This window comes from Cavia porcellus, unplaced genomic scaffold (genome assembly GCF_034190915.1).
Source record: "Cavia porcellus strain 051 isolate PalLab524CR breed Dunkin Hartley unplaced genomic scaffold, mCavPor4.1 scaffold_4, whole genome shotgun sequence".
NCBI lineage: Eukaryota > Metazoa > Chordata > Mammalia > Rodentia > Caviidae > Cavia > Cavia porcellus.
Genome location: NW_026947487.1, coordinates 38,053,439 through 38,080,560, shown reverse-complemented (window position 1 = coordinate 38,080,560; position 27,122 = coordinate 38,053,439). Strand labels below are relative to the sequence as shown.

The window sequence follows — 27,122 nt, the reverse complement described above, 5'->3', positions numbered from 1 at the left end:
TGGTACTATCAAGCAAAGAAGAATAGAGGAAAATCAGTCAAAGCAAGATGGTGAGGGCTATACAGGGTTCCAAATCAAGTTAATAGGAAATCAAAGTGGGTTACTATAATGTATCCTGCTATTTTTTATTTTTCCCTTAATTAAAAAGATAAAAATAATTAATTAATTTTTTAAAAAAGGAGATAGAGATAAAAGAGGGCATAACAACAAAACAGCGCAGGTCAAAGCATAACCATTTAAGCAAAATAGTGTTTCACCACAAGATATTCTGACATAAAAGTAGTTACCATAGTGTCTCTTTCCTTGAAATCTTTGAGTATAACTTCGTATACTGTAGCACCAAACATATCAAGACAATGTAAAACCATTCAAGATAATGACAGTATTACAGGGTATTTAGTACCAAATATCAGAAAATGAACAATGGTTTCTGTATAATCTCCTTGTCTATAAGAGTTTTTGCTTATATTATCACATATAATAAAATCCAATAAGATTTAACCTGTTAAGACCAATGGAGACAGAAGAATAAAAGCTTGATGGGACTTCAAAGCAAGATGATACTAAATCAGTACTAGCTATTATGATGTCTTGTTTTCTCCAAAATAGCTGTTCCTACCATCCAATCTTCTCTGCCTCAATTCTGTTGAGCTCTTTTTCTGTCGTTTGTTGTCAGTTTGTCTTCTTCATTTCACTTTCTGCTCCACTCATTGTGGCCTCTCTGCCACTGTTTCTGAAGTCTTGGTATTTTCCTTTTTAAGAATATCTTGCAGTATTCTCTGTAGAGTTGAATTGGTGGTTGCAAATTCCCCTAGTTCCTCTTTATCCTGGAAGCACCTTGCTTTTCCATCAATTTCTAGGGACAGTTGTGCAGGATATATTAATCTTGGCTGGAAGTTGTTATCTTTCAAAGCTTGAATTATTTCCCCCCACACTCTTCGTGATTTGATGGTTTGTGCCGAGAAGTCTGCTGTAATTCTGATCGGTGTTCCCTTGTAAGTAATCTGTTTCTTGTCTCTGATGGCTTTTAGTATTCTGTTCTTATATTGGATTTCTGGAATTTTGATTATTATATGCCTGGGTGTAGCTCTGTTTGGGTTATAGGTGGCTGGGTTCCTTATGCCTCATACATCTGAGTATCTTTACCTTTTGCTAAATTAGAGAAATTCTCTTGGATTATTTCTGTGAATAGCTTTTGTAGCCCAGTTGTTTGTGTCCCTACTTCTTCTTTTATGTTCTTAATTCTTAAGTTATAGATCGTTTTATCATCTTCTAGCCTTTGTATTATTGCTGTTTGTTTTCTTGTTATTTTTAAGAAGTTTTTCATTTCATGCTCCCATATTACAAATCTGCCCTCCAATTCAGATAATCTATCCTTAGTCTCTTTCAAGCTGTTATGCCAGCTTTTGATAGAGTTTTTAGTTTCCTGGTAATCTCTTTGAACTTGTCATGTATTCTATGTTTTCTCTATTTTCTCCATCAAACAATTCTCCCCTTTTTTTCTGTTCTTCCATTTCACCATCTGTTTTTTCTTGGGCAGTGCTCAGTATTTCTCTAACTATTCTACTTATATCTTGCTTTATTTTACTAAATACTTCATTTTTAAACTCATCTATGAGGCTCTGGAGATATCGCTTTATGTCTATTGGTGCCGCATCTGATATTGCATGTTTTCTGTCTTTGCGTTTCCCTTTCCTGGATTAGTGTTCTCAGGACTGGGCACTGAAGACCCTTTCTTGTTGCTCCCTCTTCCCATACTTTTTGTTCTTTCCATACAAGCGAATGTAGGAGGCCCAATTTTTTTCTCTTTTTTGGTTACAGTTTGTTTGAATTGCGCTGGCTAGGTGTTACCGCCCACTGCAGTGTACTAGGGAGACACAGACCTGTGCAGCCTCTGCTGGGCCTGCCCTTCCAGGTCAACCTGCCGAAGGCTTCACCACTAGGATGCACCTCCAGATGCTGCGACCTGGTTTGGGCTAACCTACTGGGTCTAAGTCAGCAGTGTCACGCAGGCCAGGCACTCCCTTCCAATCCCACTTGAGAGGGGAATATGTGGCTAATGTTACTGCAGCATCCTGTTCCAGCAAGTCTGCCTGGTCCCAGTATGTCCTTTGCTGGAGCTTTCTACTCTATGAAAGGGTCCCCATTTTGCTCACTCACCAAAAGTCGATGTAGGGCTCACTGCTATCCTGCTCTCAACTCCATTTGCAGATTCCAGCACTCAGAGCTTCCATGCGTCTCTCTCCCTGCACTACAGATTTTGATGCAGCAACGGCAGCAGGAAATTCAAATCACAGCTTCCAGTGATGTGGGTTCTAGTTTCCCGTGCTAAGATTTTATCTGTTCCTGTTATAGCACCAGGATGGATTTGCAGTTGGTTTCTCTTAGCTTAGTTCATTCCTGGGTCGGCAGGGTGTATCTCCCCTTGCTTAGGACTCTCGTACCGCACCATTCCTAGATTTTAAGCGGGGTATCTCAGAGAGCCTCCGTAGCTGCTGCTGTCTATCTGCCATGTTCTCCCGTAAGTCCCTTGTATACATATATTTTTATATGTGAGTGTATATATACTCACATATATACTGCAATTTATTATATACATATATATATATACATACAAATATACATATACACATACACATGTATATACAGCAATTTTTCTTTTCCTATCCAGTATATAGTTTTACCTTAAACAGCAAACAAGGTAAGTTCCTGTGACCATAGAAGAGATTTGAAATTTGAAAATAAATTTTAATTTAAAAAAAAAAGGCTAGGGTTTTCTATAGCTCAGGAGGAGGAACCATAGGTTCAGCTTCCAGGATCACAAACACAAAACAGGAGAAGTTTAAAGATTTTTAATGTTTTTTTTTCTTAATGAAAACACCACTTTAGGCATTTTTATTTTAAGAACAATTAAAGTTTCTGGCTCTGAATTACAGAAAAAAGTTGCCCTTTGCCATCTATTGAATCACAATAAAAAATAAATAATAGGTTTCACATCACAATTATAGAGGGAGGAAGAGGAAAAGTAAATAGGTTTCTACTCATATCTCACCTTAACTCCACTAATTGGCAATTCCTACTAGCAAACACTTCTCAGGAAAAAAAAATCCAAGAGTAAGTGAATTTAATTTGTATCCACTTGTTTATATGAGAAAATTGCTTCTCAAGCCATTTCTTGGCAAACCCAGTTGAGCAGAAAGCAGCTGGGCTTAGTTCCATAGAGTTATGTGTGCCTTGGGACTTTTAGATTCCTAATAGCTGTGATTACCCCACAAATAGACTTGGCTGACTCAGTACATGAAAAAAATAATATATATACACAGGATTTCTGAAGACATTTGGAGTCCAAATAGAATGGATATTTCTGGTCCAAAAGAGCTGATATTTTTATATGTATAGGTATATTTGACCCATCTGTCCCTCACTTTCTATGCTGGTATCTCATTCCCTTCTCCCAGTTCCTTATACAATTTCTGCCAGATTTTTCAGGATCTACACATTCCTCCTACCTCACTTGAGAACTCCTTAGACTCTTTGCCCAACCGGCTACCCAGTAAGTTTTAACAATAGATTTGGGATATATGACTAAATTAAGGGTCTTCAAATGGGGACATTATACATAATTATATGAGTGACTGCTACATTTTTAAGAAAGAGACAGAATTTATTCTTTTTTTCAGACAATAACGAAGGCAATAGGTATATGGAGGTAGAAACTGTAATGATGTAGCCACAAGAACAAGAATATAACAAGCTGAAAAAGGTAAGAAATCTGTTCAACCCATTCAAGGGAATGTGAAACTGTTAATACTTTAATTTTGAACCAATGATACATATTTCATATTTCTAGCTTATGGATCTACACAAGAATAAATTCCTGTGGCTTATAAATGACTCACTTTGTAGTAGTCTGTCACAGAGTTAACGAATGCAATCACAAATAAGAGGATCGTCTTAGGTTACTTGATGTCATTACAACTTTATTTTCCAAGATGCACCTTTTATGGTTTGTGTCAGTGTCCCCCACCAAAGCTTCACGCAGTCATGGAGGCAACTGAGTCTAGCATTTGGGATTGGCTCATCATCTAGCATTGGGGTTGGGGGTGTGATGCTGCACCCACACATGGGCAGAGCTGGTATACAATATGAGGGGAGGGATAGAGGTGTGCTTTGCCCCTTTTTGCCATTTCTATTCTTGTTGTTTGTGGCCTCCATGAATGGCTGCCCCTTAACCATGCTATCCTGCCTTGGAACCAGCTGAGTATGGACTGAAACCTCCAAAAACTGTAAGATAAATAAAGCTTTGCTTCCTTCATTTTGGGCGTCAGGTATTTTGTCTCAGCAATGAGACAAAAGCAGTCAAGACACCATTGTTGAGAGTAATTAATTGTGCGAGTACATTTCCATGAGGTCAAGAATGAATGTGTTTTAATCATTCTCTAGATGCAGGGCTTGGCAACATGCTCATTCCATTAGAAGTCAGTGCATATGTTTCATGATTGCTCCATGCATATTAGTTATCTGAGTGAAGGTATGACTAATAGGAAATAAGCTAAATGTCTCCAAGTAATCATTCATCATTTCTAGAATTGGTCCTTATAAAAATTTTATGAGTCATTCCTAAATATTACTGATTCTATTAACAAATCCCATGAATGTTATTCATACTAGTTATAAATTGGTAGTGTTTAAAGGAGTCTCTAACAAGTTCTAATAAAAGCAAAGAAAGAAAAAAGAGTGTGATGGAGGGAGAAGAGAAAAGTGGCGAGAAGGTAGAAGGGATGGAAGCTGAAAGAAAGGAGTAAGTGAAACGGACTACTAACTCTAACAATGGGCAGATTAATACAAGCTTCTTACAACTGGAAGAACAATCAGGTTAAACTGTCCTATACATATTGTACTTTGTGAGCAGAAGAATTTTCTGAATATGAAAACTGTATGAAGTGGTAGTCGGCTCTCCCCTGTATCTCCCAAGTCAGGGGTCCTGGAGTGCCTCAGAAAATCAGCAGTTCTTCCTTTATAGCTCAGTCCTGCTTTTGGAGGGACCAACTGCTGGTTACTGCCACACAACTGACAAAGCTGACCTTCATAGGAGACAGAAGCTATAATAAAAGAATAAGCAGCAGCAGCAGCAGCAGCAGCAGGAATCTTCTGGGCCAAGTGGGCAGTGTGCACAAGAACAGTATTACTGGGATTACGGCTCCACAGTCCAGGTGCTAGAAGCAATTTGTAATCCCCAAGTGACCCAAGAGGTAAAACCATAGCTGACAGGTGTTCTTTCCTTTTTCTGATACCCCAAGCCTGGGCTTAGCTTCTTTTCCTTCTGTCCTTTCCCTGTGTTACACACTGTTACTTAACATACTGTGATTTTAGTGAATTTTAGTTAACAATGGAGATGGATGACATATGGCAAAACAGAAACCACACCAGACCCAACCAGCCATTTAAAATTAATATGGCGAAACAAAACACTGCCTTCCTTCTGAATCCCAACCCAGAGAGCAGTCGCATGTATACAGCGCAGCACTCATTCTTGCTGTCACCCCACACCTTACTACTTGTGCGTGCTGAGTATTGTAGTGTGTTTCGTACCTTGAGCAGACAGAGTAATCTCCCTAACAGATCCTGCAAAGACTTGCTGTCTACAGAAAGGGGGTGTGCATATCAACAATACCACCAGTGTGGATCAGAGAAAGGGCTCAGACGTCTCCAAGTTAAAGGAACAATGGGTGAAAATGGTCACGTAGTTTTGATATTAATCTCATAAAGGTCTTTGCCTTCCAGATAAATCATATTGGAGAAATACAAGAGAGAAAAAGAAAACTAAAAACCATCTTACAGAAAAGAAAGAAGGGAAGATCATGCTTAAGACTTAGGGGAAAAGATTACCCTTGTGCAATATTTGACTAACCAGAGGCAATATTTAGAAAGTTGCTTTAAATGACCTAATTCTGAATAGTTCGTAGAAAGTCATTGTATTTCAAAAAGAAAATATGAACATTTCTCAAGAAAATAAGCCCTTGTGAAAAAGTGAGAAATGGCTGAGGTTAGGTTTATAGAAAACTAAAAGAGAAGAGCAAATCGTCCAGCCACAGTGGAATCCACAGAGAAGAAAACTGACGCAGTGCAAGGGTTAAACAGTAGCTGAGCCACGGCTCACAGAGAAATGAAAGGGAGGGAACATACGGACAGGGAAAAGGCAGATGAGATGCCAGAAAGTTTTGACTCAAGAATATGTGCTAGAGAAACAAAACAAAGCTATGAATAATAAAAGCACAATCCAGATTCTAATGAGATAGGAGAAAAAAATCCGGGAAGAGTTAAGATAATCAAGATCAATAGGTCAAAAAATAGCAAGGTTCTAATCCAAATTCCTGGAAGGACACAACAGATCCAGTTCATCATCAGAATTATTTTACACATTAGCTTGTTTATCATAGTCATTTTGTTAAAATATAACGGCAAGGTAAAAATAAAATAAATATTTAATAAAAATAATAATATACTATATATACTAAAATAGATTTCATATCACTAGTATTGAGAATCAATAGGGATAAGAGGAAGAAAACCTATTCTAGGTCAATGATCTAATGCCGAGGAAACCTAAAAGATAGAATTAAAAATCCAGTAGGTCCTGCTGAAATATCCAGATTCAAATGCATGTGAAAAATTCCAGCATGAGCATCCTCATCTAAGCCACACTCATCTCTCCTTCCCATTACTGCAAAAGCTTCCTAACTGGTTGGCCAGCTACTGCTTGGCCCCAGGCACCTAATCTTAAGATGACATCTTAATTCACACAGGTCTTGTGACGTCTTCCTGACGCTGTTGGTTTCAAGCAAGAGATATCTTTCTATGGTCTGTTGGCCATTTCAGAACTTGGGCAATAAAATGGTCAATTCATTAGAGAGAAACAGCTTGAAGCAACCCTACCCCTTGGTGAGCAGCAGCCCAAGACAGGAGCCACTGGTGTTTACTGGGTCCTCGCCATGGCAGGACCTAGGGCACCAAGAAACCAAGCAACCCCCTCACCCGACCCCTGTTTATACATGAAAGTATGGACAGCTATTTAGAAGAGAATGAGAGACTCTATGACAGCCATTAGTGACTTCCCTATTGTCTGATTTTGAAAACTTAAAACGCCTTCCTCATTCTGTTCAGATCAGTTTTATACTATGTTGTTTTGTATAAATGCTCTGTATGTGAAAACATGGACAACTATGTGGAAGAAAACAAGAGACAATATGATAGACAGTGAAGATCTCAGTCGTCTAGCTTTGAAATTTGTATCTCTTACATTGCTTTCTTATGTCCTATTTTGTTCTGTTTTGTTGTTTAATTTTACTCTTTAAAATAAAAATAAATAAATAAATAAAAGACATTTAATTGTGACACAATCATATCTTTCAGTTATGGTTAATTAAATAGGCAAAGATTTAAAAGGCATAATTTTGAATTATTCAAGAATTTTAATATACACATAAAATTTATGAAATAACATTTGTCTTTGAAATTGTCACTGAAAAAGACAATATAGATCATATAGGAAATCACAAAAAGGCCTCAGTGTATTTTTAAAAGTAGAAATTGTATGGATTGTATCCATCTACTACAGGAGGCCACTCAGAGAAGATGGGGTCTCTAAAGCAGGATTCTAGCCACACTATACACTGAGCTGGCAGGTGCTTCTGATCTAGGATTCATCCTCTGGAACTATAAGGAATGCATTTCTATTGTATTCTACTGTATAGTATTGTATTATATGAGCTCCAACTAATGAGACATTTCCTTAGCAGAAATTAATACCATAAATGATAAAGCAGAATAAAGTAGTTATAGGACATATCTTTACTATGATTAAAATAATGGCCTTAAGCCATCAGTCATTTTTATTATTAAATTTTAGTCAAAGTCATAAGATGGAAACACAAAAACATGAAAAATATTTGTATTAAAGAGAGGAAATAATTAGTAATAAACTTTTAAAAACCAATAATTTAGCTATAATAAGCTCTGTATGACCACATATGCCAGAGCAAAAACATGAAGGAGGTTGAAACAACCCAAAAATAAACCTCTATGTCTATCTAAGACAATCTAATCATATAGAAATTTCTTAGAATGTTCATGATGAAGATGAAGATTCCATGTGATCATCATGATTCAACTGAATGTGAGTCCTATTTCTGCCACTAGGTTACAAGATGGGCTTAATAATTAACTATGTCTTCTTAATATCTATTGTCTTATGTTTAAAATAAGATTAATATAATCTAATTTTCGGGGCTCTAAATGCAAAGTAGAACTATAATGCATATCATATATATATATATATATATATATATATATCATAAAACATTTTTATATTAATTATTTCTATTAATCCAAAGAAAGATTATAAAAATATTTAGGATGTTTCACTTTTCTCCAAATAATATGTAAAGAAAATCTATATATATAAAGAAAATATACAGTCAATAAAAATATAGAGAACTGTAATTTTGAAATATGTGTTAGTTTCTCCCAAATAGGGTTATTACCTGAGGATAGCTTTCATTATTACACTGACTACTTCAAACAGATCCACATTTTATATTCTAACCTAGTCCAGTTCATAGTGTTAGGCAAAGCTCAATTTTCTGTTTTTATAATGTACTTGAAATTACTAAAGTGTCAGTGTTGGATTAATTGGGTTTCTCCACATTTCCTTTGCAATTTCTTGTAGACCTAGTATTATTTAAAAATAAAAATTTAAAAGCCTAGACTGAAACCCTGGAAAATACGTTTCAGGAAAAAAAAAATAGAAAGTTAAAAGACATACTAAACAAGAAAATATTCTCAGAAATAGGAGAGTTAAATCTTCAAAATTGAGAAAAGAGAAGCGAGACACATTAACTGAAGAGAAAAATTAAATACATGATTAAACAAAATAAAAAGTTATGGAATCACAGAATAGCAGCTGTCCTTGCAGCTGAAAATCTATCACAATTTAAAATTTCCTAAAATTTCTGTTCTTGTGTTTAATTAAATGGCAAATGTATCCTATTAACAATGTTCTGCACTGTAGTACCATAAAGAAATAATTACCACTAAAATGTACCTTAATGTGTATTAAGGTAGCTACAAAATCAACATTATTATCTTGGGGAGAATGTAAACAAAGAGAAGATAGGATATTGTCAAGCATAATTAGCATCAAATGAAACAGCACAGATTCCAAGCAGACTGAATATTTTTGTTTTAGGTAGACAAAAGGGTATCCAATAAAGCACACATATCAACCATTACCCGGGAGACCAAACCTTAGGGACACAGTCTGACATTTCCTATTTCCTTTAAAACAATACTCAAATCTCTTGGAACTCACAGTAACAGGCTTGGAGACTTGAGATTACCTGATAATTTCAGAACTGATGTTTGACACAACACTGACATGTTGAATATTTTCCTTTTGCCACAGGAGATCTCCAGCTCCGGCAATCGTAAGTCAGAGGGGCACACACTCAATTCATTCCTTGTTATTGAGTGGTTTGTTTTTGCTAGATAATTTATGGAAAATTAGCACAAAATGACAGCTAGGGTATGTGTAGGAATACCAAGCAGATGAGAAACTTGAACATCATTACCAACACAAGAGTAAAGGGCATTCAGCAATAAAGGTCAAATGAAAAATCAACTGAAGTTTCTATGTAATGTCAAATCTAAAATGCAGCCTCAGCGAAAACCAGGGTTAGGTTGTCTGGGGTGTTTTTCTTGATTAATTTGAAATTCTCCATAGCCAAGGATACATCATTATCAAAACCTTCCAAATGTTTATTATTTTTGATTCAAACATTTGAATTTAGCATAGTAAGCAATACAACAGAAGGTAGTAAAGATATGTGGATAAAATATTTATCATAAAATTATTCTAATGGGAAACAAAAAATAGAATTATACACAACTTCATTATAGAATATTCATTCTAGGGAAGTGTACAACTGTTTAAAAGGATTTAAGACACATTAATTGACATGGGAGAATTCTGTGGATGTCATGGAGAGATCATTAGCTAAAATGACAACTGGGTATATAATATTAACTATATAAAATTATAAATATATGCAGAAAAATTAATAGATTTTCAGAAATACAGTGATTATAATACTTATTTCTACAAAGAGCAGAGAGTAAAAAAGGATTTATATGAAGACTTTAGTATAACAGGCCTAGACTGGCATTCTGTGTTGAATCCAAGGCACAGGTAACCTCTGCTGCAGTTCCTATACTCCAGACAAATCTTTACATTTGTTAAATATCTACCATTTAACACATGAGAGAACACAAGGGATATGGATGATGTCGTCAATCATGTGGTACAGATGAGGAAAATGAAGCAGAGAGACATTCATTTCTATAACTTGCCCCAGGTGGGTTGTTGGAAGTTAAGGCCACCAACCTGGCTGGAAAGTCTATGACCGTAATTGCTAGGCAAAATGCTACCAAGAAGCACTGATGAGGAAAACACTAAAACACTGGATAAAGCCTGGATATGGAATGATTATGCTTTTTAAAGAAACTCAAAATTGTTTAGATTTTCTATAACAATTGGAAATCATGTTCTATAATTAAAACACTTACAGTGACTCAACTTATGGAAAGCAAACTAATACACTTATCTGTTCCCTCTTGGTTTAGATAACATATAAAACCACAGTGATGGTAGATTAATAAGTTCAGTATCTTGAAACCATTGGTCATTTCATCTTTTAAATTATTTACTGATTTTATAAATAAAACCATCATTAAGCTTCTTTTCATCTTCGCTTCTGAGTCTTTTATTAATGCCACCACAATAGCCATCAAATACTACTGATTAGACTATTGTCTTCCTTTACTATATTGAATATGTGCTACCATTAATAAAGCATAATAATAAAGCACAAAGGTTATAGAATGGGTATCTATCACTTTCAAACTGAATGGATAGCAGATAAGTTATTTTATGCATATCAATGGTTATTTTGAGAAATAAATTAACTTTGTAAGGTAATACACATGGATATGTCATGAGGGTCATGTGCAAATCATGCAGATGGATATATATATATATGATATTTTTATGTGTGTGCATAAATATATATATATATATATATATATATCTGTACCTATATGCACACTGATGCATTAGAATCCTCATTTTCCTGGTTATAATACTTTCAACAAAATTTCCAGGCTATAAATTCATCTTTTTGACAAATAAATGTATTAAATGTTTTCTTTTTCTTACTAAGTAAAAAAAATGTTTATGCTTATGTGTTGCTTAGTGTAGAAATCTTCCTATGAATCCCTTAGAAGTTATACTTAATTTCTTGAACTTAGTGATGACTCTGTTTTTAGGAATCCTTGCTAATATTTTTATAGTGAGATATTTCTCCCCATTTTTCTTCTCCATCTTGGTTTATCTTGAGGCATATCCTATATATCAGGTACAACAATAGAAATTTACTAGTAGGTTTTTTGGGGGTGGTGAGTACTAGGGATCGAACTCATGATCTTGCACTTGCCAGGCAGGCACTTAAGCCACTGAACTAAATCCCTGGCCCCAACAATAGCAATTTAAAGCTGAAAGAGAGATGCCCTCCTCTTCATTTAACTTAACCCTTCTATTTCTAGAATTGTTTTGTTGTTTGTCATTTTGAGACACAGTCTCCTATGCAGTTCATGCTTGCTTGAGCTCACTTTGTAGCCCAGGCTGGTCCTGAACTTTCAATGATCCTCCTTCTTCAGCCTCCTGAGTGCTTATAGGATGCCTATAGGATTATAGGCATGTGCCACTATGCCTGGCCAACTCTTCTACTTCTAAAGAGGAAGGAAATTAATACTGGAGAGAAGAAGTGACTCTATCCATGCCTTGAGAGTTTTCAAACACTGTGGGTCCAGTCTTCCCACTATAGGTAGATGCTTCCAATCACTGTTCCACCATTATCTTGCCTTCTGTGACTTATTTATTTTCTTTATTTCTGATAGGAGAATTTCATGGTACTGTCTTAGCCATTTCCATTACATACCTAAGGCAGACTTATTTGTGTGGGTAAGAAAACGGTAATTTTAGGCCTTGTTCTTTATAGGATCGTGGAAATGCATTTCATCTCTCACTCCCTGCCTGTGTAAAGGAAGGTGAAGACAGTTCCAAACATAAATCATTTTAGAAATGAAAAGTTGAATTGGAACTGTGAATAAAATACTTTCAATGTGTAAATATGAATTAATACTAAAACCAATGTAATTAACAAAGTAAAAGGATACAGACTTATAGAACATTAGAATGCAATTTTGTAAGTTGGAAATCTAAGCCAAAATAATTAGACACTATTCATTTATCATATTTAGAAGTTTAAGTTTTTTAGCCTATTGTTATATACTCTCATTTAGGCAAATTTGTGTCTTTTTTAAATGAAACACTAAGCAACCTGAATAAACTTATGAAGACTGTGTTCTAATATATCTGCTTCCCTTAAACAAGAATACAAAAATACAGTGACAAATTCATTATTTCACTCTATATCATATGCATAATAAACTCTTAAAATCTTACATTCCCCTCAATGTATTCATCACATCCTTACTACCCAAATTTCCAGAATATGTTTCCATTTGAAAAACACCAAATTACAAAAGATCTTAGTGTTTCCCTGAAAGTATTCCTCCATGGAAAGTGCTCAGTTACTTCTTGTTAAATGAACTGCACTATAATATCATGTCAGATGCTTATAATACATGTGCAGCATTCAATTACAATTGATGTATTTTGAGATACATAAAATTTTCTTCAATCAAATAGCAGATACACCCCCAAACAATATTCAAATAATGGTGAAAAGATAAGATTGAAAACTCAGTAAATAAACTCTACCACCAAAAAAGGAATAATATTGAATTATACTTCAAACATAAATTGAAGCTCTAGAGACAGCAAAATTTATGCCTTTGGGGTTAATGTATTTTGGAATACCAGGAAACTTGAGATTTAGATTAGCAAAATGTCATGATATTCATTTTTTATGTGCTAGCAACAACTGCTTTAGTTGCATTAATTAAGAATGGCTCTATGTGTTAATTTTAAATTAGTAAGAAATATCATCAATTTGATTGGTATTCACACATCTCGTTTTGAATGATGCTATTATTACCACCGTAGCAAAGCACAGTCATTCCACTAAAGCAAGTAGTCCTTGTTCTATTAGAACTAATTTTCCGTGGCTCTATAACATCAGAAAAGAGCAAATGATTTCACATGCATGTTTGAATAAAGATTGTAACAGCTGTAGCGACTAGAGGGAAAGTACACACTTTACAGACATTTTTAAGGAATATTAAACAAGATCTCATAGCTTAAGTTCATATAAAATATAAAATAATTTAAAAAGCCAAGAAGTCAATGAAGTTTGAAGCTGGCCTTTTTTAAAGCATCCATGATTGCTAGAAGACAGAAAAACAAGTTAAAATTCACACAGACAATATTGGTCAAATTTAACAATAGTTGCTGTTATATTTTCTAGAACGTAAGCTGGTAAATCTTGAAAACAGGATTAAAAACTACCCAAAGGCAGTCTTTTAAAAACAGTAATAGATGTTTTAATTTTATTATTCTTTCAATTTTTATATGAATTGATGTTGATACTTTTATTTATACTTATTAATACATTTATTTACAATAAATGTTGATACATATATTTACACTTCTAGGCGACATAAAATAGCATCTAAAAGAGTAGAAAAAATCAAGTGTGCCTTGAAAGCCTTAAATTATCATTTTGACAATTATGTGATGTCTAGAAACTCAACTCATGTTTTACACAAGGTGAAAATAATTCTATCAATACAGGGCTGGGGATTTAGCTCAGCGGCATAAGCACCTGCCTTGCAAGTAGGCAGTCGTGAGTTCAATCCCTGATACTGATAAAAATGAAAAAGACAAAAAAAAATAATAATAGTAATTCTATCAATACAATCAATACAATACAATACAAAGGGCCAGATTTCACATATATTTTTAAAAATAAAAACTGTTGAAAAATTCTAGTTCTTTTATTAGAATGGATTTAATTCCTAATATGATTTGATATCTCTACATATGCTCTTTTGACTTTTTTATTTGAAATTTAGATTATTTTACTGGTTCTTTTAAAACTAATATGTAATTCTGATTATAGAACTATTCGTAGTAAAATTTAACTGTCTGTAGAATATTTTAATTGGCCGTTGCACTTTTTCCTCTGCCTACTTGCTGGTAGGACCAGGTTATCTATCCTTGGCTCAAGCCACACAGGTTTGTTCCTTGAAAAGGAACAGAAAAAGTGCATAAATAAACCTTCTAACAGTAGCAATTTCAGGGAAAAAAATAACGATAGTAAAATTGGAAGACTTAAGGAAAGCTACTTATGTGACTCTGAGGAATACAAATCAATAAAAGTTCACGGCTGAAAGGTTCTCATTGATTGGAACATACTGGTAGCACAGTAATTTCGAAACCCAATGTAGGGCTTGCCAGCCACACCACGTTTTCTGATTGTATCCAATAAAATGTTATGACCTAGAAAGAGCTATGTCTAGTATAAGTTTCCCGAATGACTTTATTTTGTATTCTAACATGACTAAGCTGAAATCATAACATTGGGAATGTGGTTTCAAAGAATTCTAGAAGTTAAATATTTCAAAGTCAACTTCATGAATGCTGTTATTGGAAAGCACATTCATTTGGAGATGTTTTGAAAAATAATACAATAATTTCCTTTTAAGGAGTTCCTTAAAGGTGCTGTGACTGCAGGTTTTTGGAATGCTACTCACATTCTCTTGATAATTTTTTAGTCACATCTAACCTAATAGAGGCTTTTGTAAATTTTTCCATGATAAAATGCCAGGAGAAGTTCTTAACATGTTTTAGTGCAAATGAGTAGGTGATCACCTTTCTAAGACAGTCTTTAATTTTCCATGTTTTTAAATCCTTCTACATGTATTTGCCAAATCAACTGTACTTTAACTAAAAATGGAATCAAATCTCTCCAAAAGGAAAAGTCTCAACCATATAAAGCGTTATATTCTGATAAAGAATTTTTTAAAATATTACCCAAAGGATCACTTGGGAAATTAAAAGCTAAATGTCAAAAATGTATTTTAAGATAAACTAATGAATTTCAATTTAATAGCAATCTGCTGTTTTTATCATTTATAAAAATATCCCATTAACTTATCTCTCAAGGTATTGCTCAGTCTACGAAAATGCTTATATTGCTTTTACAACCTTGTACACAAAGGTAGAGTCTATTAATGGGATGTTACTTATGTAGATAAGTAATATTAACAAACTGCTACTCTAGAAGGTAAGATACATGATGCTCACTTCAGTTATTTTTCTTCATTGCTATTCTTCTGATCCCTAAAAGGTCTTGTGTCAAAATAGGCACTGAATAAATAGATGATAATCAGTGAATATATATGTAATTAAACTTCACAATGTCTCATAAAGATACTTTAAAAGTTCTGGAGGCACTGACTATATCTCATCACCAAGCGTTTTAACATATTTTCTATCCCCAAAATAATCATAATCATTTCTCACCTTGAATATCACTTCTCTTATCATCCAACCTAGATTATACCCCCAGTACATACACAGGTACCAACATCCATATTCTTTCCCACCATATCTGATTTCTTTTATAATTAATTAATGTATACACTCCAGAAGGTCAAGCTCCAAACAGCAGACAAATCTCTAGTTTATATTCCTCAGACTCAATAAATAACTGTTTGATATACCAAAAGTAGTGTTAATTATCCTGAGAAATTGTTTAATTAGTAATAAGCTAAAAAAATCAGAAAGAAAAATCACTGACATTCTTGTGAGCTTAGATTTTACTAGTAAAACTTAGAACCAAAGAAAAACTTCTATAAACTAAAGATATAAAGATCTGGATGGCTTCATCAAAATATGAAATACTTTAGAGATAGGAACAGCCCTAGAAGTTTGAAAACCGATATGTTAGAGATTATGAAACTTCACTTCAATTAACATAGGAAATGTGTCATTAGATATTGCCATAGAGAAGCATTAAATTTCTGATAGTGGATTTATCAACCTTGACATTATTGATATTTCAGGCAGTAAACTGTTTTCTGTAACAACCAAGTACAGCTGCAGATATTGGTAAATGTCACATGAGGGGAAAAATCTCCCCTTGCTGTTCATAGATTTAAGATAGATATAGCAAAAAGCATACATGGTGGTCATATGTTGATGGTTTTATATTTACTTTAATGATACTATTAATTAATAGTGTTAGTTATTATTCATTATCAGGGTTTAGGTATTACTAGTTTTAAAGGTGAAAATCATAATATTCCAACAATATATTACTGTAATTTTGGAACAAATATTGATCTGAAAAAGTTCTGCTGTAATCAGCACTCAGTACAACATCATTAAACACCAGGATGATATACTGGAAAAAGATAATAAATATGTATTAAGACCTGACTGCTTTTTGATATTACTCTGAAAGAGAATAAGCAATAGCCTTCCTAATATTGTACCATATTATACTTTCCTCAACTCTACATTTAAAGTGTCAATTATTTCTGAGGTCCACCTAGCTCTATTATGCCATGATCATATGATAATATACTGTTTATATCTCAGTCAATTAAATACAATGACTCTCTTTTCCATTTATCCATAACATTGTTCACATCTGATATTAAACATAAGGCATCTGTGTGTGTGGTTATTGGTATGCTCTTCACCAAAATATAACTACAGCATTAGCCAATGGAAAAATACCTGAATTTCTAATATTAGAAACTCATGTTTCTTTGATTTAAGGTGGTACTTTTCCAATAAACTCATATGGATACTTGGAGGCATACATTAAAGGGCAAATGTGCAGATAATACTCAGAATCCCTTTCAATACTTCAACAGAGTAAAGACGATTTTATTTATTAATATCTGACAAAAAAATAATTTGGTGCAGCAGAAGAGGTAGGGAATTTAGCTCAGTGGCATAAGTGCCTGCCTGCCAAGTGCTAGGTTATGAGTTCAATTACTGATAACAACAAAAAAATTATCTGGTACAGTACTAAAACATCAGAAAGTTCTGTCCCATGTCTGTCTATCTATCATCTGTGTAAGACATATCCATAGAGTTAATAATATAAGTGTGGGTCTTTGGCAAGGGGATAAATCATCTCCTTTCTAAGGTAGTCCTATTGAGGAAGACTCACCCTGAAGAGCAGTTCCTGGGCTAAGCAAATCTGGAAAGTCAGGCACAAAAATACTGGTCATTCTGAGTGTAGGCACACTTTATAGGTCATATGCCAATACAGGAAAACCGCATGGTTTTAGTGTGTGTGTGTGTGTGTGTGTGTGTGTGTGTGTGTGTGTGTCTGTGTGTGTGTGTATGTGTGTGTGTGTGTGTGTGTGTGTGTACAAACAGAAGCAAATGCTTTCATCATTAAATCAAGGAAAGATCAACAGCTAGTAACACACAGCTAGAGGAGAACTGCAGAGCTAGTAGGATGAACTAAGAGGAGCAGACCTCTTTCTTTGAAAGACCAAAGCAACTTTAAAGGACCGTGATTGACCTGTCCTGACCTGGTTGACCTGACCATAAAAATGCTTTCATGATTAAACATTTTGGATTCAAGAAAATAAATAAAATATGAGCAATGAATATGATTAAGTTTTGGAAATAACTATGCTACATAAAATATCTTTTCCGGAGTACCTACATTTTTTTTTCAGTTATTTGTTACACAAGGCTAGCATTGAAAAACCTAGTAAATTACTTACTTGACAGTTTTTTTTTATTTACGCAGAATTCTTAACGAATCAACCTCTGGATTATCTCTGTAGCAGAAGCAAGAGTATACTGTTCAAAATCTGGGGCTCGGGATTTAGCTCAGCGGCATAAGCGCCTTCCTTACAAGCAGGCAGTCCTGAGTTCAATCCCCAGTACCGATAAAAAGGAAAAAGACAAAAAAAAAAAAAAAATCTATTGGAAATCTTTACTATTTGGTTTAAGAGATTAGCTCAAGTATGCAACCCCCTAATTTAGCTACCTGCAGATATACTTCTCTAATCAAAGAAGCTGAGCCCCTGGAAAACACATTTTTCTGTCATGTCCCTGAACCCTGCTGTCTTCTTTGTTTCTACCTACTTCCATCCCTTCCCTTCTCACTGAGACACAACCCCATCCAGAACCCCCTCCTCGCCAGGTCCCTTCTGAGGCGGACTCTCACGTGAACTTCACTATCCCTGCAGTTCCTTCTACCTTCCCCTGCATCAAAGGTTGCAGAGGACAGGATTTAATCATTTGCACTGTTTATTTTACATTTGTGCTTCTCTTTAATAACTAGAACCAACTCTTTATTAACAAAAAAGTAGATAAGAAAAAACAATTAATATTGGAATAAGCATTCCAATTAATATTGGAATAAGCATTAGCATCTAAATATCTGGTATCAATCTCATTCTGATCAATAATGACGATTTGTATATGAAAATGTTAGTTCTAAAAAGAAACAGCCTATTTCCTCACTGTGAACTGATTTGTTTCATTATTCAGAGAACAAAAACGTGTGAAATAAGTACATGATAAAAGCAAAGCTGCTACTTCAGTACCTATATATTAAAGGTGTTTGCACAAGTAGGTGACTGTTCTCCAAAGCAATGAAGAGAATTTAACACATAATCCTCTTTATGCCACAAGATTATAAAGAATAACTATTTCAAAAATAGTCAAATAGTCTATAGTCATTAAAAGATGTTTGTTTTGAAAATAAGTTGAAGTTTTGTTTCAGAAAAAATATTTCTTCAGAAAATAATCTGAATGACAATTGAATGAGATTTAGTTTCCAATTATATTATCAAGAATAGCAAAACAAATTTTATTTTAACCATTAATCTATTCCCAAGTACTTCTTTATCTCCTTCTTGTTATAGCTACCAAGAAATATTCAAGTAATTATTTTGGCATTTCTAACTTCCTTACTTCTGAAATTTGTTCCAGAGAAATAGTATAGCATTCAGCTTTAGAGCAAAAGATAATTTTTCTCTCTGAAAAGTAAACCAGGAATGTAATGATCAACATCTAAGTGAAAGCAAGACTATGCCTTCCGTATGTCATTTCTCTTTAACAGAATATCATTTTCAGTAGAATTATAATATTTACAGAAAGTCATAAACTTTTCCACTATTTGAACCTGAGATAGGCATACAGATAGATATAGATCTCCTCATTTATAACAAATACATATTTAGAAACTCACTCAATTGTTTACAATGAAAGCTGTTTTTAGAGCCACTACTTCTTTTAATTGGGTTGTCAATTGTTTTTTCAAACATATTTCAGTTGCAAAATTGTGTGTGTGTGCATAAGTGTGTGTTGTTGATGACTGAACGTAAGCCTTTACACAGAGCTACACACCCAGCCCTTTTTTATTCTGTATGAGGTTCTCACCAGGTTGCCACTTCACCCGCCCTGAGCTCAAACTTTCACTTCTTCTGCCAGAGCCTCCCAAAGTGCAGCATCACATCAAGCTAGTTGCACAAAATTTTAATGATATGTAGATCCCTTTATTTAAACTTATTCTCCACTCTAATAATAGCTCTACTATCAGCATATGCTCTTCCATTCATATTATTCATTTTTCCATTCCACTCATATTATTCATTTTTTTCCATTCATATTATTCATTTTTTATTTCAGTGCCGCTTTAGTTCTCCTGAATGGTGGAAATGGAGGGAATGATTCCCTCTCTGTCTCTGCAATACCTCCAAACTTTATTGAAAAGATTCGAGATCCATCAATGTGATGAAAAGAAACAGAATGTCTGAAGAAGAAATAACATGTGACTGCACGTGCAGGGGTGCCCATGTGCTTGGAAAAGGTGCTTCATTCACTCCTTCAGTTTGTCTTCAATAAAGGGCCATTCAGAATTTACTGATAGCCTACAGAAGCACACACCAATATTTGCTTCTGTTTGTGACTTTACACTTCACACGATCTCTAAGTACTATAAAGTTGTTTAGTTTATTCCAAAGTTATATCTGAACAGCAAATTTATTGTAAATGTTTATATGGATACTAATGAAATACTAACCCATGTAATAACTAAAAAAAGAAGAGTTAACATTGCAATAAAATTATTCTGTATGAATAAAAATTATTACACTGATTTATTTAGAACTAGCATTAAATATATTACAAAGGTAGCATAATAGTGCTGTCTTTTTCTTCAACAAAAAATGTAGAGTTATATGTTAATGCCAGACACTGTGAAATTAATATAATTGTATAACAGAAATTAATTTCTTTATATGACATAAGTCACATGTGCATGTCAAGAGAGGACAGAGGGATACATAAAGTCTAATAATTCATATGTGTACCTTTCAGGTCACATGTGAGAGGCTCACAACTCCTTCTGTGTACAAGAAAGTTTCTCACATGCTCATTTAACTGTGCAGTGATTTCATTTCTCATATGTATCTTTCAGCCAGCAGGGAAGACAATGAAATGGAAGGGATATATATAAATGATTATGATGAAAGCCCCAGGTTAAAAAATACTCTACAGTGCCATGTAGCTTTAACCATAATTTAATAATCTTCTAGGAAGTACATAATACTCTCAAATTTTACTGACGGTAAAATAGCAGGTGAGAGAATTTAAATAATTCTCAGCAAATCATGTAAGCAGAAAGTGACAAATTTTGATTTTTAAGCAATTTTTATATCTGAAGGAGGGTAATTAAAAATGTCCAAAAGGTTGTTTTTGACAAGTTAAAGAAAGTGTTACTCATACTCCATGTTTTCCAAGATAATTTATGATCAAAAAGCGTTTTTCTGCCATAAATAGGTCACACATTTGCATATCTTACTCTTTTTGTTTCTTCCTCCCGAAATGCCCTCGACTCTTCACATATTGGCCAATTTGACCTCTGTGTTTAATCTTCAGGAATCATCTTTTATCACTTCATGCAATACATTTTCTCTTCCTCATGAATGTATATATTCTCTTACTCATTTATCTATGTCACATTTATGCCTATAGTATAAAAGTATAATATTTTCATATAACTATAAATTTATATGTATTTGTTATTCTGAAAGTATTGGCTATAAATAACTGAATGCATGAAGATCACTAATAATCACATTTTATTTTTCTTTTGGCATGGAGCATAGAATTTTATACAAATAGCTGTTCCATAAACACCTCAATTCTCACTCTAAAATTCTGAATGATTGCACAGTCAACAATCGTGACTATAAATGATTTATGTTAACTACTCAAATAATCATTTTGAAGTAAGAAAAGACAATAGGAGCAATTAGATGATGAAAGAAAAACAGTCATTGAAATGTTGCCAAACAAAAGCATTAATTAATACATGCTAGTGTAATTCAGGTACTGTTAATCTATTTTCACTTTAGGATGTTAAAAAGAATTAATTTATGTTAATGACAAAAACCTATTTTGAAAGGTAATTCACTTTTAAGAGTATATCTCATCACTTTTAACATTAGCCTTAGATTAGATGTTTTGAAAATCTTTAGCAGTGAGCATGAGATTAAAATTTGTAAATTTTATGTCAAACTAATCCTTTTAATTCCTTCCCCCAAAAAAGCACTTCAGTACACAACAGTATATCTCCAATTACCGAATTTATCACAAAAAGAAACAAAATATTTTAAATGACAACTTTTTGAAATAAAAGTTTCATTTTTCTATTACTTTCTCTTTATTTCCTTGATATCATCAGACAGATAAATTCAAATTAATTTCAAAATTTTAAGTGTTTCCTTTACTTGCTCTAAGAACAAATTCTTGTAACCAAAAGAAAACCTTTTTGATTATTTGAACAAGATCTGATGCTTCAAGGATTACAGATGCCTACAGTAAGGACACGCCCACACACAGAGTAGAATAAAATTCCAGTTATTCCTCCAAAATGGTTCGTGGAAGTGTGTGCCTGCTGTGACACCAACTGAAATTTTTGTTATGTTGTGGGGAGATGAAGTACTAAGCCCATCCACCACGACTAGATCCACAGAACAGCACATCTGAGAATGTACAGAGCACAGCAGGTGGCCCAAATGGTCCCAGCTTCATTCAACAGCTTATCATTGTTGTCAGTATCCAGCCCTCATTTTCTCCCCCTCTCTTTCCCTCCTCTTTCCTTCCTTCCTCCCTTCCTCCCTTTTTTCCTTCTTTCTTTCTTCCTTTGTTATACACTTCAGTTGGATTTCTAAGCTATTCTAAACTGCTGATTTAAAATATTTAAAAATGTTTCTGAAAATAGTATCATTAGTATCATTCATTGGCCACCTTGTTAAAACTGACTACTTCTGCAGTGACTGAATTTCTAGCCATAATCTTCAGGTTGAGCAAAACAATTTGAAAGATAGAAATACCATTTACCACAGTATATTACTTTGAAAAAAAAACAGATGAATATTTACTTAAAAGGCTACTGAAGCATTCACTTAAATGTAACCATTCAATTTTGTACCTCAAGCCTGAAAGCTCTTTCCTGGCACAAGGTATTTTCCTTTATCTGGCCTGCCTGGTGTTGCAGGAGTTCTTCTCACTCCATATTCTGCAAGACATGCTCAGATTCTCTTCCCATTCAATTTATGACATGATTCATTGAATGCTACAGCCTACTTGAGGATTTTCTAAAATATTTTCTAGCCCTGCAGTAGAAATCCATTTTTCCGATAAGAAGTGTAGTGATGACCCTGTCAGCTAAGTATCCTAATTCATCTGTCTGTGTGCAGAATCTCTTCCCTCGAGGCTCCTTCAGAATTCATATATGGATTTTCTGTACGTATCAGCATCTGCAAAGAGACTGGCTTTCACATTCCTTTAAAAATAAAAATATGTGTATTTTACAATTCCAGAATGAGTAGATAATAATCAATTCAAACTATTATGATCACATTTCTCGGGTTCTCAGGGAAATGTCTACAATTAGGAGATGAACAAGATGGAGTACTACCACAGTTTTAAAAATAAAATTATTATTATGGAAACATATGGTACAGTTACCAAAAAACATTTTTGTAATCAACATACTTTTAATTCAGTGTTATAGTCCAAATAGTTAAAATTTATAATTGAATATTAATTAATACTTAAAAGCATCTAAATATAATCTTGAAAGCATAAAAATAAGAATGTATAAATCCTTAGGTCTAGCATTAGAAACTGCAAAAATTAACTAAAATCTTCCCACCGCATATTTAGGATGGTGTGAACAGGCAGCATGTCATCTATATGAAACCACATGCCAAAATGTGGGTAACTTCTCAGGAAGGAGAACAAACAAGGCCAGTTTTATTGTAGTTTCACAATTTGTTTGTGTAATCTATTGGCCTATTTTTGTCCCAGAAGGTTTTATGGAAGGGCATTCCGGCTGACTGAGAGCTTCATTATTTCCTGAAACCCTTAATACAGTTTTCCCAGGATTTATGACCAGAGGTGGACATTGACAGCTGAACCTTCCCCAACCTGATTTAGCCAGCCCACTCCATCATCCCCACACGCTTTCATTCATGCGCCTCTTACTGAGTGTCTCCTCTGTGGGAGGCATTAAGCTAGGTGTCAGATAATACAAATGGTTGCTAAACAGAAACATGAGAAAGATAAAGCCCCTTATCTCAAAATTGCTAAAATCTAGTAAGAGGATAGTAATAGCAAAATATAGTATCTCATTGAAAAAGGTGGAAATAAAGGGAAAAATGTCTAGAAATGCCAGACAAAAGCTACCATTCAGGCGGGCTCTAGGTTGAATGTGATCTTTCCAGGCAGAGAAGGAATTAATTTGAATCCAATGACTTCAACTATTACAAAAATATATGTACACATAAGGCATACCTCAAAAATGGTGAATAATTCACTATTGCTAGCATGGAAAGAACAGAGTGTGTGGAAGGAGAGTAATTATATAAAGAAAGTTCCTGCCTGGGGAAGATGGGCTTCATTTATATCATCTCTTTATCCATTCTTTGAATTTTGTATGAACTTTACAAATTCTGATGTCTCCAACATATTTACTGCATACTGTCTCAAAGGAATCATCTTCACACCTCTCATGATAACTTCAAATTCCTATTAGTTGAAATAATAATACCCTCATAATTACTTCACATAATTATATCTTCACACATTTGTGAAGCTCTTATTTCAGCCCTGACCATTAAGAATGCTACTGTGTATTAAACAGTTTCTAAACAGGAAAATGAGGATATGCTCCCAAACACTGAAGTATGAAAGACTGTTAACACCAGTTTATTTTCTCTACAGGAACTCTTTTCCATACAATTCATTTGGTTATATTTAAGTATTTTGTATGACTTACACATGAAATTCCTATAATGTTTACAAACATATATGATATTCACTATACATTACAGTGAGGAAAAAATAACATAAATGCTCCTTAAGAGAGAAATGGCTGGATTGATTTAGAAGTATATTGAATACCATGCCATTATTTGAAAAAGTGACTTGGGTATTTACACATTAGCCTTCTAAAATTATTACATGTGGATGAGTGAGAAAAATTAGCCTTTAATTCATGTACCATATAAGTAGGTTGGTTAATATTGATTGTCAACTTGACTGGGTTGAAATGTGCAGTATGCTTTTGCATGTATCTGTGGGATGTTTTCAAAGAGGATTGGCAGGACAGGCTAGCACACTGGAAATACCTGCACTGGTTCAGAACAGGCACCATTCAATAGGCTTACAGCTGGGTTAGAATGCAAAACAAATTAGGCAATACGTATCTGTTCAGAAATCTCCAGTCTGCTAGAGTGCGTAGGATACATCTTGGCTACTGCCATTGCCTGCAGACCCTGGACTCTAGCTACTTGGGTCTGTCAATAGATTTGTGTCAGCACTGCAAGCAGCCTCTGGCCCTTCAGTCTGGGACTGGCACTGCATCCTTGTACCTCTTGTTCTAAGGTTTCCAGCTGCTTGACCAAGCAGCCCCTAGATCCTCTCTCTGGTTCTTTAGACTATAGACATACAGTATAGAATACCCTGCCTTTTCCTTTAAACCTATTTAATAAATCTCCCTGCATAATTTTATATACATCCTATTAATTTTGTTCCTTTTGAGAACGCTACCCAGTATATAAAATAATCACATTTTTAAAGTTCTATCACTAACATAAACTTCTCTGTAATAGATTTTTTTATAAAATCAAGTAAAAACCATATACAACGATTTCACCCATAGCCTAAAACCTTTTCCATGGGTCCCAGAAAGAGCAGCTGGATCACATTACTTCTAGGCAACATTTGCCATTCGCTCCTAGTTTCCCAACCCCCTGCCATACTGCAGTGATGACACATGTCCTAATAGAGGGCAGAAATAATAAAGGTCCTGCCTATGCAGTGTATTATCTTCCTATTCCCCAATTTGAAATGTTGTCCTTACTCATTCCCCAGCTTTTCATGCAGCTCAGAAGAATGACTGCCTCCTGCCAGCCAAGGGCAAGGTCTATTTCTGTGCATGCTAGATTCTGCTTCTTCCCTATCCTCTTGACTACAACACTGATGTTTCTCTCCATTCCTGTCCTCCTTTTTGTAAACATATACAATTTCTCCCTTCTTTAAAAAGAAGACCAAAAATAAAACCTTCTTTCATTTTGTGTTCCCCTTTTGAGATGATATTAAGTGACTAAATAATACGCGTGGGATTCATCACACAGGGGGCAAAGTCTAGCCCTGAGGTCCCTCTGAATGAAGTGCTTTTCCTTCTAGTTAAGAGGACCTGAGAATGTCACTTAGTCCTTGAGGAATGGCTGGGGCAGTTCAGATGACAGCAAGCATTAGGAAAGCTTGAGGCAGTGTCTAGCTAGTTCACTTACTATTTTAATTGACATCAAAATTCGAAAGTTAAAACTTCAATATTTTAAAAACACAAATAATCCTGCTTATATTAGTTCTATCTAACCATAGTTCCCAGCATATCTATTACTCTTCTCTTACAAAAAACAAATTCTTGATACCAAAGTCCACCAGATGACAATTTCAGTTATCTGTTAAAGTTTCCAATTTGTCACTGAGCTAATGACTATCCAACTTAACCATGTTTTATCACGAATGTGTTTCTCTTTTAGAGTATCCAGTGACTTTGCAACTGCCAAGACCAAACTAAATAGGTCTGGTAATTGGTCCTGCACACCATTTGCCCCTTGAATGTTGAATTTGTACCCTCAGTTTCTGTGCATTACTCTAACCAAGTCCATCTGCTACATTCTTACTGCTCTGCTTTGGAGATTCCAAACTCTTTTCTTCACTATCTTAGATTTCTGATGCTAAACACTTCCCCTAAGCCCACATTCATTTCAGTTTTTCCTAATCAGTGTGACATCTAAATTCATGGCTTTGTCTCTCATCTCTCTCCTGAGATTCAGGCTTTTAATCCCCAGCTACCTTGTCAACTTTCTCAGAGCCAACCTCCGTTTTGCAGCTAAGCCATTTTTAGTGCAGAGCATGACATGTATGACACAATAATTGTCTACCTCCATGAAGTTATTACCATGGAATACTGCTTCAAAGATGTAGACATAGTCAAAAGTTAAGTGACAGCAGAGGTTATGCAAAATGTATCAAATGATGACTCCATATAGGGTTTCATAGCTAAAGAACACCTTAGAGCCAACACACCAGGGTCCTTTTGAAATTATTTTTAGATTTTGTTTCTTTCTTTCCTTTTTTGGTAATTTAATGTTTCCCTTGTGGGCTAAAAGGCTAATGAAGCTTCAAAAGTTCCCATGGTGGTCCCAGACTGTAACTTATGCAGAAGCTGGGTCATTAAGCTAAAGGTCTCTGGACAGGCATTTTCTCTAACAAGCATAAAGGTGATCTTGACCCACATGGTCACTGAAGGAATAAACTCTTGGTTCCACAGAACAAAATCATAACTGACTTTCACATGGGAAAGGCAATCAGGTCATAAAATTTTCAGGAGTTTTGGGGTTTTGTAGTATGAGATTTTCACAAAGCTTTTTTGAAATAGGTGTTTCTAAATATCAAAATATATTATATACATTGA

General features: G+C 34.5%; 1 protein-coding gene and 1 pseudogene across 6 annotated transcripts in view; one reads left to right on the top strand and one right to left on the bottom strand.

Annotated features, from left to right (window-relative positions):
• Positions 1–27,122, bottom strand: part of Gpc5 (glypican 5) — a 1,275,996-nt gene that overhangs the window by 874,969 nt on the left and 373,905 nt on the right. The window lies entirely within an intron of this gene.
• LOC111753858 (small nucleolar RNA SNORA2/SNORA34 family) lies at positions 6,794–6,922 on the top strand (annotated as a pseudogene).